Below are 23,079 nucleotides of genomic sequence, written 5' to 3'. Positions count from 1 at the left end.
ACCAAGGGAAAAACTAGTACTTAGCTACATATACAGGTTGATAATTCTTACTTGTCTAGCAGCATGCACCACTCACTGGTAGAACTTTTTCAGGTGCATACCATTCCATGCGTGAGCAAGTTCTCTATCACTCTCTATGTCTTTGAGCTTGTATGTTCCCGGTTGGAGCTCACGCACAACCAAGTTGGGGCCTTCTCATCTAGGAGATAATTTGTTTCTTTTCCTTGGGGTTGAGACATCAGCTTGTTAGAGGACTAAATCTCCATGTCGAAAAGTCTTACTTCTGACCCTAGAGTTGTAGTATTTGGCTACTTTCTTCTGATAAGCCACATTTAGGTAGAAAGCCGCTTCTCGGACTTCATCAATGAACTCCAAATTTTCCTGGAGCCCCTCTTTGTTTGCTGCTACGTCGAAGTGTGTTGATCTTAGCGATCCTACCAACACTTCTACAGAAACCAAAGCTTTAGTGCCGTAGGATAATTTGAAAGGAGTTTCCCCCGTTGGAGTTCTTGATGAGGTCCTGTAAGCCCAAAGGACGTGAGGCAGCTCTTCTACCCAATGTTTGTGACTTTCCTCCAACCGCCTTTTGATGTCATCTAGTAAACTGCGATTGGTAACCTCTACTTTGCCATTACGTTGAGGATATGCAACTGCGGCCCTTCTGAAGTCAATATGATAAGTTTGACAAAACTCCTTGAATGCATGGTTATCAAATTGAGTTCCATCGTCAGTCAACAATATCTTGGGCAAGCCAAATCTGTATATGATTTGTTGAGGGTGAACTTTTCCATCTACTTCTCCGTTATGGTTTCCACTGCTCTAGCTTCTACCCCCACTTGGTAAAGTAGTCAATGGCAACTATCAAGAATTTTCTTCCCTCTTATGCAGGTGGAAATGGTCCCAAGAGATCCATTCCCCCTCTGGTAAAAGGTACTGAGCTAAGGATTGAAACCAAGGGAACTTGTCACACCCCACCGGCCGGTCTCGGTTACCCACCTGACAACCCATGGGTGCGAACCATCACAGGATCCATGGTCTTACCCATCAATAATAATAAATACAAGTATAGACAATCAAGAGCAAGAATAAGTTCAATAATTAAATAAAAGGATTACAGGTGTGACATCCAGCCTAAATCTAGCCCGAAAACCCAATATGTTTTGAGTGAAGTAGGGTTTGTTTAATGTTGACTTTGAAGTTTGATCTTGATTTCAGTTTTACTATCTTTGAAAATCTTAGGAAGCCATGTCAGACCTTTCCCTTAGGGTTGATCCAATGTCCCAAAATGAAGGAAGAAGTCTTTGTGGGCCATCTCAGTAAAAGATATGGTGTTTGACCCAAAACCCATGGATATTGATGATGGTGTTTCCTTAATGGAAACCTTATTTGATTTGGAGTTGAACTACTCATTTGTGAAGAAGAACTTGGTTGATGGGCCAAAAGCTTAGTTGGACCTGGTTTGAAGACTTCCCTCCGTACTAGGTAAGTAGTATGATGTGTTGAAAGAAGCCCATCCAAAAATATTGAAGTTAAGCCCATTGAATCCCTATTTTTGAATAAGCTATCCAGGCAGGGGGCATTTTGGTAAATTTCTGTTTTGAAGGTTTTAAAAAGCTTTATTTCTTTTAATTTCGTGGTAAACTATCCCACTATGTTTCTAAGCCTTGGAGAACGTGGGAAGAGCCCTAGAACTTCTCCTCCAAAGCCAAGGAAGATCCTCAAGCATCTATTCAGGTTTCTTCATCGGTTTCTCTTCTAAAAGGTTAGTATTCAATTCGTTTCTTATTTAATTCATTCTTTCTTCTCTACTTCTGATCTTCTGATCATGATAGGGTTATTACACTACTGTAATGACCTCTTCTCTAATTCTTTTAGCCCTAGAGTGAATCCCCCAATTCACTCTATGTTTTTGAAGCCATATGGCGATGATTCTTGAATTTGACTCCACCAAAGATCTTGATAACACTTTTCCTGAATTTTCTACCTATCTTTATGATTGTGGGGAAGGTCTCATACTTTTACCATGACCTTCCCTTGTGTCCTCATGATTGAGGAGTTGATCCCTAATTTTTCCTTGGACCATTGGAAACCAGAAGGGAGAGATTTTTAGGGGAAATTCTTGGGTAACCTTCATGAGAGGGTAACCAATTAGGAACCCTTTTATTTCTGTTAATTTATTGGACCCTCCCCAAAACCTTTCTTGATTGTAAATTCTTTGTCCCTGGGGTGAATCTTTATCCTCCGTAGTCTTTCCGTGGGATACACGGATCCTTGTTAGTAAATCCTTAATCGTATGATTAGAATTTCTTTCCTTTCACTTTAATTGAGAACCTTATTTTCTCTCATAGGTAGACCCTTCCTAATGCCATTCTTGATTTTGAAATACTAATGAGATGTTCCTTTATCTATCTTGGGTTGTTTTTCTGAGAGTTAATTATGGGTAACTCTGGGTAACTCTCATGAGAGGTAACCATATATGAAACCCTAATGTTCTTTTATCTGTTGGAAACTCGTCAACACCTTTTTAGATTGTGCATTCTTTGTTTCTCTTTCCCTAGGGTGAATCTTGATTCTCCCTAGCGTTTCCATGAGAGCCATAGGTTATGTATGATGAAACTCTAACCCCTTTGTTATAGACCTATTAAGATTGATTTTCGGACTAAGATCTCCCCCATGTCTTCATTAGGGTTGGGTTGTACTTGGTCATCAACCCCATGAGCAAAGCACCCTTTTATAGCAATATACATGGGGGTGGTTGCTAGTGGTGGTCGATCAAACCAAGCGACCGCCTGGAGCGACCGCCCGGTTTTGTTTTTCGGGTTTTGCCCTATTTTGCCCCCTGACTTCTATAAAAGGTAACCCTCGCCCAACTTACGAATATTTTATTCGTGGTTACCCTTTTTGGAGGTCAGACGGCTACGGAGAAGTGCCGAAAGTGGATCTGAAGTGCTGGCAGTGATCTGGAGATTAATCCTCTCTTTTTCTGGTGTTCCGAAGTGAGGTAAGGAATTGAACCTTCATTCTTTATCTTCTTTGTCTTTTAATTTAGTGTTAACCTATCCCCTCATCATGGCCGTTACCCTTTTGATCAATCGTAACTCTCTTCCCAATCTTCTTGATGTGATTCATCCGAAAACAAAACCCTGCTTTCGTGAAAAGGATAGATCCAATCAAGGGGAGAGTTTTGGGTAATCTTTTTAAGGTGTTTGTTAGGTTTCTTGTCACTCAGTGGTTATGGGAGTGTTAGATTTGAGATTTAGGCTATGATCACTCGAAATCTGGATTGAAAACGGATGATCAGAAGCCTGAGTTTCGGATTGAAACTCTCTGTTTTTGGGGCGGTCACTCAACCTAAGCGACACTCACGAGCGACCGGCTGGTACACAGTGACCATTTGACTTCTAGATTTGATCTGTTTTGATGCATTCAACTTATACCTTATTGCAACTCTGTATATAGGTGTTCTCTGTTTCAAGTAAAAGTCTTATAATAGTTTCTGGAATTCAAGTTAGAAGGATTTTACATAATTACAGGTAAGGACATGCATTCTTATTTATATGCAATTACATATACATGATGTTTCAGCTGTTCTATTTACTATTCTTTGATCACGTATCTTGCTATAATTGTATAAAGCATGTGAATCTTATTGTATACTTGCTGTTTGTAGTGTTCTTTGATGTACTTCATCTTATATGATATTGCACAATTGTTCACGGTATGATAAAGAGTGATGTAGTGTAGTTGTGATGGAAGGGGTATTCCATTGGGATATCTTGGCTTGGGATATCAGAAGGCTGTGGAATGGGACACATGAATGCTGATGTCTCCGGCATTGTCATGACTATTGGATGACATTATTAGGTAAGAGTCTAGAATTGCATGGCTAGGTATCCCACATGCTACTACCCTTTCGGTAGGGGGATTGAAACCGAGTGACCCGTGATGACAGTTGTCACGCCCTCCCAGCCGGTACCCTATCTGGCATACCCGAGAGTGTGATCCACAGCCCGAAGATCAGGTATCGAGTGATCAACCTCCCACATAAACAATAACATAATCATGAACAATCATAACAAGAGTGCGGAAGATAAATCTTAGATCCAATAATGAAAGAATGAATCATAAACGAATCAGAATAATAGATATAATCAGAGTATCAAACAGATAAGTAAAGTGAAGCAAAAATCCCACTTTACATCCAGCGGAAAAGTAGCTCTAAGGAATAAACTAGACAAAATCTAATCCCAGTAGCAAGTACATTGGGTAACTAAATTATTCTCCACTTTATAGACGACATCCTTGTATGTATAGATCTCATAAATAGCACAAGGACGCTTCCACTCAATGGTCGGACTAAGCATCGTACGGAGCATAACCACTCGCGGGATCTTCGAGTAATTGTGGTAACCGCAATCACCTTCCCGGAGATATGTCTCTTCGCCTTGCGCTTCTTCATAGGGACCGTCATAATACTCGGGACTGCAGGATAGTCTAACAACATTGTACAATAAAGGAATGAGTTTCAAAGAAACCCAGTAAGGCGATTAAAATCCATAATAACATAAATGGCGGGATTCCGAACAAACATAAATGCAATATGATATGAGACAAACAATGAATGAATGAATCTAACTCTATGGATGCTGGTCTCTATTGGCAGACATGCTTTAAGTCATAGCACCGTACTTCTTTAGGAAGGTCCACTCACATCCTCAACCATTTAAGATATCTTGGATTCTCTCACGGATCATTTCACCGGTCTTGAGCAGCCGATTGGTAATGGGTCCTTCATCCCTCGGGACAAACCTTGGCGGGGGTTAAGTCAACACACTCTCTCACAACCATTTGGTATAAGTACTGGCGCATGTCGGGGGTAAAACCTAGCCAAATGCAAGTCTTCTACTTGGTTACATCAAGTCAGATCCAGATACTTCCATTCCTCGTCCCTGACGATCCTTTCCGGTATCCTTCACACTAGAGTCAGCGTATCCTATGGCACCGACCAACTCGGACTACGGACTCATCAACCCTATTGATCATCCACATATGGTAAACGGGAAGCTCTCACGTCCTCTCACGGGTTGGTTACCGGTCTTAAGCGCCCGTGAGCCCAAGTCTAATCATATGCAACCCTACCAATAAATGGCCCCCACAATGTGATTCCTGTCCTCTCACGGGTTGGTTACCGGTCTTGAGCGCCCATGAATCCCCATTGCTACCACGGGTCGTTCGGTCTCAATACCCCTCCGATTAGGGTCGACATAACAGGACATCCTAGCCAAACACTACTAGACAATCCTAGATATGTCATCCAACAGTTTAGGAAGGTGTCCAGAGGGCATCTCCGGAAACATCCCATAATATTCCCGTAGTAGTCCAAGGACGAAGTGTCGAAAGGACACCTCTCCTTTCCAAACCATACGTAAGCATACACATGCATCAATTCATATCATCACATATATGGTAACTACATATATGGAAAGAAATCAGTATTACAATCACTTGTATAACTTTGGTAAGTAAATCATACATGAATCAATTCAATATGAATAAGTAATGCTACTGTAATCAAAGTTATGCAACAGTAGTATATCATTGTAAGAATCTAATTTAGGAAACATATTCATGATATTCAAATATAGAAACTAGATTCATGCTATCTATGTAATTAAGGAAATAACCATCCTTACCTTTTATAACTCGCAAAAGGATCCTAAGAAATCAAGTAAGATCTTGGCAAACTTGAGAAGAAGGTCCTAAACAAGTATATACAACATATTAGGAAAGATCCCTAACAGAAAATATATCAAAACATCCGAAACAGACCAATTCTGGAGTTGCTGTACTCATTGGTCGAGTGGATTGGTCGAGTGGTCCAGTCGACCAATCAGTCGACCAATGCAGACAGTAGCCTATAAAATCAGAGTTTTAAGATATGAAATCCGAATTTGGTGGTTCAAAAGGGTACTAATCAAGGGGTAGACTACATCAGTAGTATTCTAGCATATAGGGGACCTCAAAACACTAATCAAATCAAGGTATCAAGATCCAAATTAGGAAACAAAAAGTTACCATAATTAACTCAAACATGGATCTTGATGAATTTGAAATAGAAAACAAGGACAAGAACTATAGGAGGATGGATCATTGCTTTCGGTAATGAAAACATGAAAACATGCATAGGTCTTCATGGAATAAGGCTTAGAAGCATAAATCTAAATAAGGAAATAAAACCTACCATATATGTAACTATCATGCATCATGAAGAACACATAGTAAGGTAGAAGAGAACAACTAGAATTCTATGGATTATGGATCATGGAAAGAAAACACAACCATTAACCACTAACATGATCAATGAAAGAAGATCCAAAGAGATCAGAATTCAGATTAGAAGATTAACAGAGATTAAATCATGGTTTGATCATGAATCCTTCAAAAGCTTGCAATGATCATGGTTAAGATCATTGTTCTAGCCTTAAATCCTTAGGATGATCATGAGAACATGTTCGAGAGATGTTTGCAACAGAGGATGCAGCATCTCTTCTACTGTCTCAACTCAAAAAGGAAAGAAAAACAAAGATGGAGGAGAAAAAGAGAGAGTAGACATACCTTTTGATGCAAAAGAAGAGTTCCGACGAAGATCCGTCAAGAAAACACCAAGGATGCAAGAGAGATGACTTGCGAGAGGTCTTTGGTTCGTTCCGGAGGGTTTGGAGGCAGCAAATACGAAGTGGACTCGAGGTTGGACTTAAATAGAGCAAGAATCAACCTAATTTCCAAAGACAGCACTCATTGGTCGAGTGGATTGGTCGACTGGCCCAGTCGACCAATGCTGACAGCAAGGCCAAAACAGGGAATTGAAGGTCCAGAACAAATCCAAACCTAAAGGGGTTTTGCACACAAGTCAAGTGACTTACCTAATAGGTAGAAATGCCTTCAAACCAAGATAGAGAGCACTCCAAGTCCATCAACTAATTAGATCTTCATCAGGATTCAGTTTCCATAAATAGAACCTCATCATCAACTTTCATGGATTCAAAGCCAGACACCAAGTCCTCTACTGGGATGGCCCAAAGCTGACTTCTTACTTTACTTCGGGTCATCGGACCTACAAACAACAAGGTTTCCGGGTCAAGGTTAGGGCTGGGTTTCACAACAGTGATGTGACGTTGGTCTACTGTTGGTCATGCAATGGTAGGGTTGCATATGTTAGGGTTGGGCTCTTGGACGTCCAAGGAACGGACCGAGTGTCGTGAGGAGTCATGAGAACTTCCGCCCCAATAATATGTGGATGACCAGAGGGTTAAGGAGTGGAGTCCAATAGCGGTAGCCAGTCCGTGAGGATTTTCATTCCTAGGTTGCGAAGGATACTGAACCGAGTTGGTTGGTGCCATAGGGGATGTATCTGGACTTCATGTAGACATGTTACCCTTATGACTTGCATTGGATTAGAAACCCCGACATGCGCCAGAACTCATTACCAACGGTCGTGGTGAGAGAGTGTTGACTTAACCCCCAGCCATGGTTTGAGAGCCAGGTGTGGACTTACCCCTTTGCCCAGGATCCCTATAGAGGTAACCAGTCCTTGCCGGATCAGAGTGACTAGACCCACCCAGAGGAGGGCTGGTGTATATCTTAAAGCATGTCAGCTGTTAGAGACTTGCATAGTTAGATCTTAGTAGCATTCATATTTCTGCATACCATTCATATCATTTCATATATGCATTCGTGGATTGTATTGATATATATATGAGAATGGTATGTTCCTTACTAAGTTTGCTAGAGCTCATCCCTTTCATTGTATGTATTATATAAACTGTACAGATGGTTGCACAACGTTGGAAGTTGGAGATGATTCGTATGAAAGAGCCTTCTCGTATGAAGCTGATGTGGCACAGACAGTGATACATGAACTTGCAGAGCATGAAGCATCCTGATGATGCTTGTGTGCACTTTTAGCACCCATTGATGGCCGACAAGAGCAGATTGCCAGGATTTTGATGATCGTATGGAGAAAGATTGGAGGACATCTTTACTTTCTAATTTAGAAAACTAGTTTTTAGATTTAGAAAAGAAAACCAGAAAGAAGATAATTTAGTTTATTTAATTTTCTTCCGCTGATCTCGATATTATGTTTGATTTTTGATTCTTTCCTTTGATCCTTTCTTGGATATTTATTGGAGTATTTGGACTCTTGTAACCTTTTTATTAATTATTGCACTTTTCGTGCTCTTGATTACATGTATTTGTATTTATTATTATTGATAGACTAAAACCGTGGATCCTGTGACGGATCACACCCACGGGTTGTCGGGCGGGTAACCGAGGCCGGCGGGCGGGGTGTGACAACAAGAGTCCAAATACTCCAATAAAATAATCAAGGAAAGAATAAATGATCAACAAGAATATGAGTTCAGTGGAAGCAATTTAAAAGATTTAAATGATCTTCTTTCTAGATTCTTTCTCTAAAACTAGAAAATGTTTCTCATGTTTTTCAAGAAAAGGGGTTCTCCAATTTTTCTCCATACGATGGGCAAACTGCCTGGCAACCTGTCTCCTCCGCCCATCAATGGGTGCTATAAGCTCACTCCATGCACTCACAGGAGCTCCCGCACAGGCTATCTCCATTTCCCATTGCCGGTGCCACATTCTCTTCATACAAGAAGGCTCCTTCATGGGAAACCAATCCATCTTTCGGCTCATATCCTCCATCTGTACAGGCTAAATATAACATAGAAAAATAAAGGAATGAGTTCTGACGAACTCAGTAAGAACAACAACAATTCTCATCCATATGTCAAACCATCAAAAATGCATATATGATATGTATGAAGTGCAAAAGTATGAATACCACTAAGATCTAACTATGCAGGTCTTTAACAGTTGACATGCTTTAAGATATACACCAGCCCTCCTCTGGGTAGGTCTAGTCACTGATCCAGCAATGACTGGCTACCTCTGTAAGGATTTTGGGAAAAAGGGTAAGTCCACATCTGGCTCAAACCATGGCTGATGATAAGTCAACACTCTCTCACCACGACCATTGGCATGAGTACTGGCTAATGTCGGGGTTTCTAATCCAATGCAAGTCATAATGGAGACATACTACATGAAGTTCAGATACATCCCATATGGCACCAACCAACTCGGTTCAGTATCCTTTGCAACCTAGGAATAAGAACCCTCACGGATTGGTTACCGCTATTGGACTCTATTCCATAACCCTATGGTCATCCACATATTGTTGGGGCGGAAAGCTCTCATGACTCCTCACGACACCCTGTCCGCTCCTTGGACGTCCATGAGCCCAACCCTAACATATGTAACCCTACCATTGTATGACCAACAGTGGACCACTGAGTCTCCAAACGGACTGGTTACCGTTGTAGGATGAAGCAGAGTCACATCACCATCGTCACGGGTCATCCGACTTCAATTCCCCTACCGAAAAGGTAATAGTATGTGGGTTACCTACCCATAACTCTAGACTTTACCTAGGTATGTCATCCAGTAGTTATGACAGTGTTGGAGACATCAGCGAGCATATGTCCCATACCACAACCCTCTGATATCTCAAGCCAAGATATCCCAATGGAATACCCTTTCCATCAGAACCACAAACCATCATCATCATCATCATCAAACCACATTCATGATTGATAAAGCACATGTATAGACAATACAAACAACAAGCATATAATAAGATCAGCATGCTATTCATAGTTACAGCAATATATAGAATGAAAGTACAGTATTGAAAGACACTGGACTAGCATGTTCAAGTCATTTCATAAAGATGAGGTTGTATGTCCTTACCTGTAAATAAGTAGAAATCCTCTAGATTGCAAACCAGAAACAATTATAAAACTTTTACTTGAAACAAAGGACACCTATAAATAGGGTTACAACAATATGTAAGTCGAATGAATCAAATCGGACAAAATCCAAAAGTCACTTGCTCACTGGAAACTAGCTGGTCGCTTGGGCCGGTCGCTTAGGCTGAGCGACCACCACTAGTGACTGCCCCAAAAACAGTGAGTTTTAGATCCGAAACTCAAGCTTCTGATCATCCATTTTCAATCTGATTTTTGAATGATCATAGTCTGAATTTCAAACCTAACACTCCCACAACCAAGGGTAATACGAAACCTAACAATTGACACCAATTTGGTTACCTAGAATCCTCGCCTTGACTAGATCAGTCCTTTTCACGAAAGCAGGGTTTCATTTTCGGAACTGATCTCATCAAGAGCATTAAAAAGGTAGGTACTATAATAAGAGGATCATGAACAACCAAAGAGGAAAACAAATCTACTTAAATCATAGCTAATGGTAGAGTATGAGTGAACAGGGAATCACTTACCTCAACTAGATCAGCTAGAAAAGACAGAGAGCTTCCAGGTCACTAACAACACTTCAAATCACCTTCCAGCACTTCTCCACTGCCGCCTAACCACCGAAAATAGCAATCCCGAATATAATATTCATAAAATAGGCAAGGGTTGCTATTTATAGAAGTCTGGGGGGAAAATAGGGCAAAACCCCGCAACCAGGACCAGGCGGTCGCTTGGCCCAATCAACTGCCACTAGTAACCACCCCCTAGTATATTGCTATACAAGGGTGCTTTGCTCAAGGGGTTGATGTCCAAGTACAACCTAACCCTAATTAACACATGGGGGAGGTCTTACCTTCATTCCGGACATCTCCAAACACCTCATGCCTTGATCCAGAGATCGAACTTCCTAGCAAGGCAGGTTCTTCATCAAGAGAATCCAGATCCATGGGTTCTAGATATGGATCATGGACTTCTATCCGAACACTCCACAAATTAACCTGACTAAACCTTTGGGTTCTCAAACCTGCAATATGGATCCTAGGTTAGAAATACGGGGGTTGTTACAGAACTACAGGGGGCCTTTGTATTGAGGAGTGAAGTTGACATGGTTCGCAATGATGAACGTATTCTTGAGCATCCTTTACCATAGTTGCCCAAAAGATCCCTTGTCTCAAGATTTTGAAAGCCAAAGCTCTTGCACCCATGTGAGCCCCGCAAATTCCTTCATGAACTTCTGCTAACGCATACTAGGCGCCTACTTAACCTACACACTTCAGTAGTGGCCCCTCTATAGAACGTTTGTATAAGGTTCCTTCTATCAAGGTGAACTTTGATGCTCACCTTTTAACTATGCGAGAGTAAGCTTGATCCTCTGGCAGTTGATCGTACTTTAAGTAAGCTATCAATTCCTCCATCCAAGAAGGTTTTGTTTCCTTAATCTCCATCATTTCCCAAGCATCAAGACTTCGTTCGTGAAGGATCTCTAGGTAAATTAAAGCTTCTATATCCTCAATGCCAGCACAGGCCAGCTTGACCAAGATGTCAACATTCACATTTTCCTCCCTGGGAATTTGAATAAACTCACATTGATTGAAGTTGGCCTTCAACCCATTTGCCTTGGCAAGATACTGTGCCATTTTTTCTTCTTTGGCCTCATAGACCCCTTTGACCTAGCTCACTATCAATTGGGAGTCCTTGTGTATCTTTCTATTTTTAACACACAAGGAAGTCGCCAAACGAAGCCCCACCAATAATGCATCATATTCAGCCACATTATTCGTTGTTGGGAAGGTGAAGCGCAAGGCATAGTTGATAACAAAGCCGCTAGGACTTTCCAACACTAGACCCGCTCCACTTCCCGTGGCATTTCTATCTCTGTCAACGAATAGAGTCCATGTTTCAATGGGTGTTTCTTGATCTTCTCCAATACTCCACCCGATAGTAGATTCAACCACAAAGTTTGCTAACGCCTGTCCCTTTATCGCAGTTCTCGGCTGGAAATCTACCTAATGCTCACTCAGCTCAATAGCCCACATAACCATTCTCCCTACTAAGTCCAGACAATGAAGGATCTTTTTCAAGGGAGAATTGGTGAGAATTGTTACACGGTGAGCTTGGAAGTAGGGCCTTAGCTTCCTAATGGATATCATCACTACTAAGGCAAGCTTCTCAATTTCAAGATATCTAATTTCAGCATCTAGAAGAACATGAGAGTTGTAGTAAATAGACTTCTGGAAGCCTTTTTCCTCTTGTATTAATATTGAAGTCACAACTTTAGGAGATGTGGCTAGATACATGAGGTGCCCCTTCTCGGGAGTAGGATAGACCAATATGGGGGAAGAACTTAATTTGAACTTCAATTCTTCAAAAGCTTTTTGGCATTCTTAGGTCCAGACCAGTTTTGAAGTGGCATTAAGAGTTTTCAGCTCTGTGAAGAAAGGTTGACAACGTTCTCCAGATTTCACCAAGAAGCGACTCAAAACTACTATCCTTCTTGTCAAGCATTGGAATTCCTTTATAGTATAAGGTGGCTGCATATCGATGATGTCCTTGATTTTCTCAGGATTTGCCTCAATGCCTCGCTGTGAAACCATGAATCCCAACAACTTTTCGGATGAAATGCCAAAGGCGTACTTCTCAGGATTCAAACGCATCTTGTGTTCTCAAAGGACATTGAAGACCTTCGACAAGTCTTGTATGTGATCCTTCTACTGGATACTCTTGACTAGCATATCATCCACGTAGACCTCCATGTTTCTTCATATTTGCCTGCAGAAAATCTTGTTGACAGCTCGCTGGTAAGTGGCCCCAACGTTCTTCAGACCAAAAGGCATTACCTTGTAGTAGTAGCTTTCTTGGTTGGTCATGAAGGTTGTGTGGACCTCATCTTCAGGTGCCATCAGGATCTGATTATACCTAGACTATGCGTCCATAAAGCTCAACACTCCATGTCTTGTTGTGGCGTCAATAAGAAGATCAATCCTAGATAGTGTGGGTAACAATCCTTGGGGCAGGCCTTATTGAGGTCTGTGTAGTCCGTACACATCCTCCACTTTTTGCTGGCCTTTTTTACCATTACTACATTGGCTAATTATTTTGGGCATTCAATAGGTGAAATGCAGCCAGACTTGGCGAGCTTTTCAATTTTTGTCTGAATTGCACATTGCTTCTTGGTAGAGAAGTTCCTCCTCCTTTGAATCATCGGAATAGCCCCCTTATTGATCCACAAGTGGTGCTCAGCAATGCTTCGATCGGTTCCAGGCATATCCTCTGTTGACCAAGCGGACACATCAGCGTTCTGAGCCAAAAAGGAGGTAAGTTCCTTCTTGAAGTCCTCTGATTGCTCTGAACCAACGTTGGTTTCTCACCCTGGATGCACAAGGCTCAGAGGGACTTTCTACAAATTTTCGATCAGTTCCCCTTGTTACATTTGACTCTCATCCCTGTCATCACGTACTTCAAAAGTGAGAGCCACTCTTGCAAGTGAGGTTACTGGCTGCTTCCGGATGAAGTTGAGGTAACACATGCTAGATTGTTTCTGATCAGTCTTGTAGACTCCCACGCCCTCAACTATGGGGAACTTCATCATCATATGCCTTGGAGAAATTACTGCACCCAGTGCTGTTAACATAGGGCGGCCCAGGATGATGTTGTACGCCAACAACTTACGCACAACCATGAACATGGTGTCACATCCTCCTAGCCGGTATCCTATCTGGCATACCCGAGAGTGTGATCCATAGCCCGAAGATCAGGTATCGAGTAATCAACCTCCCACATAAACAATAACATAATCATGAACAATAATAATAAAAGTGCGGAAGATAAACCATAGATCCAAATAAGGAAAGAATGAATCATATATAAATCAGAGTACTAGATATAATCAGAGTGTCTAAAACAGATAAGTAAAGTGAGGCAAAATCCCACTCTACAACCAGCGGAAAAGTAGTTCTAAAAGAGAATAAGCAAGACAAAATCTAATCCCAGTCGCAAGTACAATGGGTAACTAAATTGTTCTCCACTTTATAGACAACATCCCTATAAGTATAAATCTCATAAACAGCACAAGGGCGCTTCCACTCAATGGTCGGACTAAGCATCGTACGGAGCATAACCACTAGAGGGATCTTCAGTGTAATTGTTGTAACCGCAATCACCTTCCTGGAGATATGCCTCTTCTCCTTGCGCTTCTTCATAGGGGCCGTCATAATATTCAGTACTTGCAGAATAGTCTAACAAACATTGTACAATAAAGGAATGAGTTTCAAAGAAACTCAGTAAGGCAGTTAAATCCATAATAACATAAATGGCAGGATTTCAGAACAAACATAAATGCAATATGGTATGAGACAAGCAATGAATGAATGAATCTAACTCTATATATGCTGGTCTCTATTGGCAGACATGCTTTAAGTCATAGCACCGTACTTCTTTAGGAAGGTCTCAATCACTCATCATCAGTTGGTAATGGGTCCGGCATCCCTCGGGACATTCCATGGCTGGGGGTATAGGTCACCACTCTCTCACATCACCATTGGTCTAAGTACCGGTGCATGTCATGGTAAAGCCTAGCCAAATGCAAGTCTTCTACTTAGTTACATCAAGTCAGATCCAGATACGTCCATTCCTCGTCCCTGACGATCCTTTTCGGTATCCTTCACACTAGAGTCCTCATAGTCCCTGACTACGGACTCATCAACCCTATTGATCATCCACATATGGTAAACGGGAAGCTCTCACGTCCTCTCACGGGTTGGTTGCCGGTCTTGAGAGCCCATGAGCCCAAGTCTAACCATATGCAACCCTACCAATAAATGGCCCCCACAATGTGATTCCTGTCCTCTCACGGGTTGGTTACAGGTCTTGAGCGCCCATGAATCCCCATTGCTACCACGGGTCGTTTAGTCTCAATACCCCTCCGATTAGGGTCTGACATAACAGGACATCCTAGCCAAACACTACTAGACAGTCCTAGATATGTCATCCAACAGTTTAGGAAGGTGTCCAGAGGGCATCTCCGGAAACATCCCATAATATTCCCGTAGTAGTCCAAGGACAGAAGTGTCAAAAGGACACCTCTCCTTTCCAAACCAAACTTAAGCATACACATGCATCAATTCATATCATCACATATATGGTAACTTCATATATGGAAAGAAATCAATAATTACAATCACTTTGTATATAATTGGTAAGTAAATCATACATGAGTCAATTCAATATGAATAAGTAATGCTACTGATATCAAGATAGTATCACAGTAGTATAACATTATAAGAATCTAATTAGAGAAATAACTTAACAAGATTCAAATATAGAAACTAAGATATGCAATTTATGTTGTTAAAGAAGTAACCATCCTTACCTTTTATAACTCGCAAAGGAATCCTAAGAAATCAAGTAAGATCTTGGCAAACTTGAGAAGAAGGTCCTAAACAAGTGTATACAACATATTAGGAAAGTGTCACGCCCTCCCAGCCGGTACCCTATCTGGCATACCCGAGAGTGTGATCCACAGCCCGAAGATCAGGTATCGAGTGATCAACCTCCCACATAAACAATAACATAATCATGAACAATCATAATAAAAGTGCGGAAGATAAACCATAGATCCAATAAAGAAAGAATGAATCATAAATGAATCAGAATAATAGATATAATCAGAGTGTCAAACAGATAAGTAAAGTGAGGCAAAAATCCCACTCTACAACCAGCGGAAAAGTAGCTCTAAAAGATTAAACTAGACACAATCTAATCCCAGTAGCAAGTACATTGGGTAACTAAATTGTTCTCCACTTTATAGACAACATCCTTATAAGTGTAAATCTCATAAATGGCACAAGGACGCTTCCACTCAATGGTCGGACTAAGCATCGTACGGAGCATAACCACTCGCGGGATCTTCAGAGTAATTGTGGTAACCGCAATCACCTTCCTGGAGATATGCCTCTTCGCCTTGCGCTTCTTCATAGGGACCGTCATAGTACTCGGTACACTGCAGGATAGTCTAACAAACATTGTACAATAAAGGAATGAGTTTCAAAGAAACTCGATAAGGCGATTAAATCCATAATAACATAAATGGCAGGATTCCAGAACAATCATAAATGCAATATGATATGAGACAAGCAATGAATGAATGAATCTAACTCTATGTATGCTGGTCTCTATTGGTAGACATGCTTTAAGTCATAGCACCATACTTCTTTAGGAAGGTCCACTCACATCCTCAACCATTTAAGATATCTTGGATTCTCTCACGGATCATTTCACCGGTCTTAAGCAGCCGATTGGTAATGGGTCCTTCATCCCTCGGGACAAACCATGGCGGGGGTTAAGTCAACACACTCTCTCACAACCATTTGGTATAAGTACTTGGCGCATGTCGGGGTAAAACCTAGCCAAATGCAAGTCTTCTACTTAGTTACATCAAGTCGGATCCAGATACGTCCATTCCTCGTCCCTGACGATCCTTTCCGGTATCCTTCACACTAGAGTCCTCATAGTCCCTGACTATGGACTCATCAACCCTATTGGTTATCCACATATGGTAAACGGGAAGCTCTCACGTCCTCTCACGGGTTGGTTACCGGTCTTAAGCGCCCGTGAGCCCAAGTCTAACCATATGCAACCCTACCAATAAATGGCCCCCACAATGTGATTCCTGTCCTCTCACGGGTTGGTTACCGGTCTTGAGCGCCCATGAATCCCCATTGCTACCACGGGTCGTTCGGTCTCAATACCCCTCCGATTAGGGTCGACATAACAGGACATCCTAGCCAAACACTACTAGACAGTCCTAGATATGTCATCCAACGAGTTTAGGAAGGTGTCCGAGAGGGCATCTCCGGAAACATCCCATAATATTCCAGTAGTAGTCCAAGGACAGAAGTGTCAAAAGGACACCTCTCCTTTCCAAACCATACTTAAGCATACACAAGCATCAATTCATAACATCACATATATGGTAACTTCATATATGGAAAGAAATCAATAATTACAATCAACTTGTATATAACTGGTAAGTAAATCATACATGAGTCAATTCAATATAAATAAGTAATGCTACTGTAATCAAAGTTATGCAACAGTAGTATATCATTGTAAGAATCTAATCTAGGAATCATATCAATGATATTCAAATATAGAAACTAGATTCATGCTATCCATGTAATTAAGGAAATAACCATCCTTACCTTTTATAACTCGCAAAGGAATCCTAAGAAATCAAGTAAGATCTTGGCAAACTTGAGAAGAAGGTCCTAAACAAGTATATACAACATATTAGGAAAGATTCCTAACAGAAAAGATACCAAAACATCCAACACAGACCAATTCTGGAGTTGCTGTACTCATTGGTCGAGTGGATTGGTCGATCGGTCCATCGACCAATCAATCGACCAATGCAGATAGTAGCCTAAAAAAAACAGAGTTTTAAGATATGAAATCCGAATTTGGTGGTTCAAAAGGGTACTAATCAAGGGGTAAACTACATCAGTAGTATTCTAACATATAGGGGACTTCAAAACACCAATCAAATCAAGATATCAAGATCCAAATTAGGAAACAAAAAGTTACCATAATTAGATCAACCATGGATCTTGATGAATTCGAAATAGAAATCAAAGACAAGAACAATAGGAGGATGGATCATTGCTTCAGGTAAAGGTATCATGAAAACATACTTAGTTCTTCAAGGAAAAAGCTTAGAAGCATAAATCTAAATAAGGAAATAAAACCTACCATATATGTAACTACCATGCTTCATGAAGAACACATAGTATGGTAGAAGAGAACAACTAGAAATTGATAGATTATGGATCATGGAAAGAAAACACAGTAATTAACTACTAACATGATCAATATCGAAGATCCAAAGAGATCAGAATTCAAATCAGAAGTTTAACAAGACTAGATCATGGTTTGATCATGATTCCTTCAAAAGCTTGCAATGATCATGGTTAAGATTATTGTTCTAGCCTCAAATCCTTAGGATGATCATGAGAACATGTTCAGAGATGTTTGCAACAGAGAATGCAGCATCTCTTCTACTGTCTCAACTCAAAAAGGAAAGAAAAACAAAGATGGAGGAGAAGAAGAGAGAGTAGACATACCTTTTGATGCAAAAGGAAGAGTTTCGACGAAGATCCGTCAAGAAAACACCAAGGATGCAAGGGAGATGACTTGCAGAGGTCTTTGGTTCGTTCCAGAGAGTTTGGAGGCAGCAAATACGAAGTGGACTCGAGATTGGGCTTAAATAGAGAAAGAAAAACCTAATTGCCAAAGACAGCACTCATTGGTCGAGTGGATTGGTCGACTGTGCCCGATCGACCAATCGATCGACCAATCTTGCGCAACAAGACCAAAACGAGGGAATTGAAGGCCCGGATCAAATCCAATCCTAAAGGGGTTTTGCACACATGTCAAGTGACTTACCTAATAGGTAGAAATGCCTTCAAACCAAGATAGAGAGCACTCCAAGTCCATCAACTAATCAGATCTTCATCAAGATTCAGTTTCCATAAATTGAACTTCATCATCAACTTTCATGGATTCAAAGCCAGACACCAAGTCCTCCACTGGGATGGCCCAAAGCTGACTTCTTACTTTACTCCGGGTCATCGGACCTACAAATAACAAGGTTTCCGGGTCAAGGTTAGGGCTGGGTTTTACAGAAAGATCCCTAACAGAAAAGATACCAAAACATCCAACACAGACCAATTCTGGAGTTGCTGTACTCATTGGTCGAGTGGATTGGTCGACTGGTCCAGTCGACCAATTAGTCGACCAATGCAGACAGTAGTATCCTAACATATAGGGGACCTCAAAACACTAATCGAATCAAGCCATCAAGATCCAAATTAGGAAACAAAAAGTTACCATACTTAGATAAACCATGGATCTTGAAGAATTCAAGATAGAAATCAAAGACAAAAACAATAGGAGAATGGATCATTGCTTTAGGTAAAGGTATCATGAAAAGCATACTTAGATCTTCAAGGAAATAGGTTTAAAAGCATAAATCTAAATAAGGAAACAAAACCTACCATATATGTAACCATCATGATTCATGAAGAAAACATTGTATGGTAGAAGAGAAACAACTAGAGATTGATAGATCATGGATCATGAAAAGAAAACACAGCAATTGACTACTAACATGATCAATATAGAAGATCCAAGGAGATCAGAATTCAAATCAGAAGTTAAACAAAGACTAGATCATGGTTTGATCATGATTCCTTCAAAAGCTTGCAATGATCATGGTTAAGATCATTGTTTTAGCCATTAATCCTTAGGATGATCATGAGAGACAAGTCCAGAGATGTTTGCAACAGAGAATGCAACATCTCCTCTACTGTCTCAACTCAAAAAGGAAAGAAAAACAGAGATGGAGGAGAAGAAGAGAGTGTAGACATACCTTTGATGCAAAAGGAAGAGTTTTGACGAAGATCCGTCAAGAAAATCACCAAGGATGCAAGGGAGATGACTTGCAGAGGTCTTTGGTTCGTTCCAAAGAGTTTGGAGGCAGCAAATACGAAGTAGACTCGAGATTGGACTTAAATAGAGCAAGCAAGACATAATTGCCAAAGACAGCACCCATTGGTCGAGTGGATTGATCGACTGGTCCAGTCGACCAATCAGTCGACCAATGCAGACAGCAATTCCAAAACAGGGAATTGAAGGCCCAGATAAAATCCAATCCTAAAGGGGTTTTGCACACATATCAAGTGACTTACCTAATAGGTGGAATTTCTTTAAAAAAAATATAGAGAGAACTAAAAATATATAAAAAAAAAAAATTTTTATAAAAATTTAGTTTTCATAAATAGAACTTCATCATCAACTCTCATGGATTCAAAGCCAGACACCAAGTCCTCCACTGGGATGGCCCAAAGCTGACTTCTTACTTTACTTCGGGTCACTGGACCTACAAATAACAAGGTTTCCGGGTCAAGGTTAGGGCTGGGTTTTACATTCTCCCCCCTTAAAGAAATTTCGTCCTCGAAATTGAAAGCATACCTGTGCTTCCAAAGAGGTAAGGAAACTTCTCCTTCATGTCTTCTTCCTTCTCCCAAGAAGCTTCTTCAGGGGTATGGTTCTTCCACTGAACTTCACCAAAGGGATGGTGCGATTTCGCAGCTGCTTGTCCTTCCTATCCAAGATTTCAGCCGGTTCTTCATCGTCAGGTCAAATCAGCACTAAGTCCTTCAGGTGCTTGCTGCAAAATGTGTTCCGGATTCTCTATGTATTTTCGGAGCATCGAAATATGAAACACATTGTGAACACCAGCAAGAGGCGGAGGTAATGCCAATCGATACGCAATAGGTCCAACCTTCTCCAAAATCTCGAAAGGTCCAATGAAACGAGGGCTAAGCTTTCCCTTAACATTGAATCTCATCACACCCTTCATTGGTGAAACCTGCAGAAAGACTTTCTCTCCAACTTGAAATTCCAAATCGTTCCTTCTCTTATCAGCATAAGATTTCTGTCTTGTCTTGACTGGGCAGACTTAATCCTTTCTCTTATCATATCCACCATAGCACTCGTAGCTTCAATCATTTCGGGACCTAAGACTTTTCTTTCACTGTCTCGATCCAGTACAAAGGTGTCCTACAAGTACTGCCATACAAAGCCTTGAATGGAGCCATGCCTATTGTTGCTTGATAACTGTTGTTATAGGCAAATTCAACCAAAGCTAGGTGTTCATCCCAATTACCACCCATATCCACCACACAAGATCTGAGCATGTCTTCCAATGTTTGAATTGTCCGCTCAGATTGTCCATCAGACTGTGGATGATGAGCTGTACTCAAGTTCAATTGGGTTCCCAAGGCCTTCTGCAAACTATTCCAAAACCTTGAGGTGAACCTAGGATCACGATTCGAAACAATACTCAATGGCACACCATGCAGACGAACCACATTATCCACGTAAAGCCTTGCTAGCTTATCCAGAGTATGAGTGATCTTCATAGGAATGAAGTGGGCTGATTTGGTCAACCTATCAACAATCACCCACACAGTGTCATTGCCTTTACTTGTCCGAGGCAAGCTAGTCACAAAGTCCATAGAGATATCCTCCCACTTCCAACTAGGAATAGGAAGAGGTTGAAGTAATCCAGATGGGGGTTGTCGAACGGCTTTCACACGTTGGCAAGTCTCACACTTGGCAACAAAATCATCAACATCAGCCTTCAGACCAATCCACCAAAAATGTTCCTTCAAGTCCTTGTACATCTTGGTGCTCCCCGGGTGTATAGTAAAGACTGAATGGTGTGCTTCCTTCAATATTTCTTTCTTAACTTCTTCGTTTGCAGGCACGCACAGTCTTCCTCTAAACAATAAAGCAACATCCATGGATATACCAAAGTCGGGGTCCGACTCAGGATTCGAAGAAATCTTCTCAACTTTGACCAAAAGCTCTTGATTGGAGCTCTGCAGAGCAACAATCTTATCTCTAAGACTAGATCTTGCCGTCATGGCAGAAAGAATAAAATCAGAATTCTCAGGGACAATTTCCAAGTTATCTCAGGAGTCCTCTACTAGCCCAAACTAGTAGAAGTCTATCGCTCAACGGATCTTACTAATGAGATCCAACGACTACCCGAAGAAGGCTCGAGTACATCCAACGAAGGAGATTCGAAGGTACACTCTATATAAACCTCACACTATACAAGGTGAGGGAGGGATCAATCGATCAAGGAGAATACTATCTGAGACTCAGGTTCAGATACATACTGATAGACCTAAACTATCAGCATCCTGCTATCTAGATCACCTTTCCCGTTTCTTCATTCATTAGCTCTGTGCTTCTAGCAGAGCCGTTTGTGATTAAGTTCATCAACTGACTTAGCCTTCGGAGGTGGACTCCCGACCCCAGCGGTCGGGCCACATCTGACGCTTTCATTTTGTAGGACATCACGTGGAGATCCAAGGGCTGAGCAGATTTTGGACGCATCAATGGCTAATCCATAACAATACAATACCACAGAGCATAATCCAAAAGCAAAGGAATTTAAGTATGAAAATATCATATGTTATTACAGTCATCCAAAAAGTATTAATCAAGTTAATGAATTTGAAATCAGAGTATGAAAGGAAGAAATTTTTTAATAACGGAAGTCTAAATGTTATCGTAGGAAGTTAAGAGTACAAGTAGTGCCCTTGGCTAATGAATAGAGATCAAACTAACAACTACTCTCTCTAGTGATATCTCCACAACCTCAAAAAGGCTGGACTCCATAGGCACAGTTCTAGCAAGGGCATGATTCTCCATGTATCTTTGTGTCCTCTCTCGCCAGTCCCTCAGAGGACTCTATTAGCGGTGAACTCTCCAGGAAAAAGGAGTCTTCATAACTTTTAGTAGAATCTAAGAGAAAATATATATGAAGAGTTGAGTTCCACATAATTCAGTGAGGTCAATATCTATCACACACATGGATAAACATTGTATAAATAAATAATGAGATAATGAACATGCAATATGCTCCTAAACTCTAACAAGTGGAGTCTTTATGCCAGACATGCATTAAGTTATAACACCAGCTTCTTCTAGGCATTCTCGTCACTCTCCCTCAATGACTAGTTACCCCTTTTGAGTTCTAGTGCGTTTTAGGGTTAAGTCTAACTCAATACAAAGTCAACTATGTCTTATGCTATATGTGATTCGGATACCTTCCCTCATGCCTAGTGCCATTTTGGTTTGCATATCCTTCTCACCTAAGGATGTTGTTCCCCACATATCCTTCTCACCTAGGGATGTTGTTCCCCATAGAAATCGCACATCGTGCTGGACTAACATCACGTAATCCTATGGCTATCCACATATGCATAGGCGGACACCCTTGTGGTTTTCTCATGAAAATCACACATCTTGCTAAAAGTACCGTGAGCCCAACACTATACATATGCAAGCTTCCCAATTACATGATTAGAGTGGACCTAAGCCTCCCCATAGAAATCACACATTGTGCTGGATGACTACAGGACCCACCCACTACCACTCGGTTTCTACCAATGCCGAATGGGTAGTAACACTCATTAGGGTTACTAGCCAATGTATTTAGACACTTATGGACCATGCACCTAATGAATTTAAGTGAATGCATAAGCACAAGAGGTCCCGTGTCCCATTAGGGGCGCGGCCGGCCCAAAGGCATAAGCACAAGAGGTAGTGGGTGAACCCACAACCACGAGTTGGTACATATGTACATGGTAGTACCATACCACCT

The sequence above is a fragment of the Hakea prostrata genome, chromosome 6, assembly GCF_041222555.1.
Source record: "Hakea prostrata isolate BN-2017 chromosome 6, UWA_Hpros_2, whole genome shotgun sequence".
Lineage (NCBI taxonomy): Eukaryota > Viridiplantae > Streptophyta > Magnoliopsida > Proteales > Proteaceae > Hakea > Hakea prostrata.
This window is presented reverse-complemented; position numbering follows the sequence as displayed.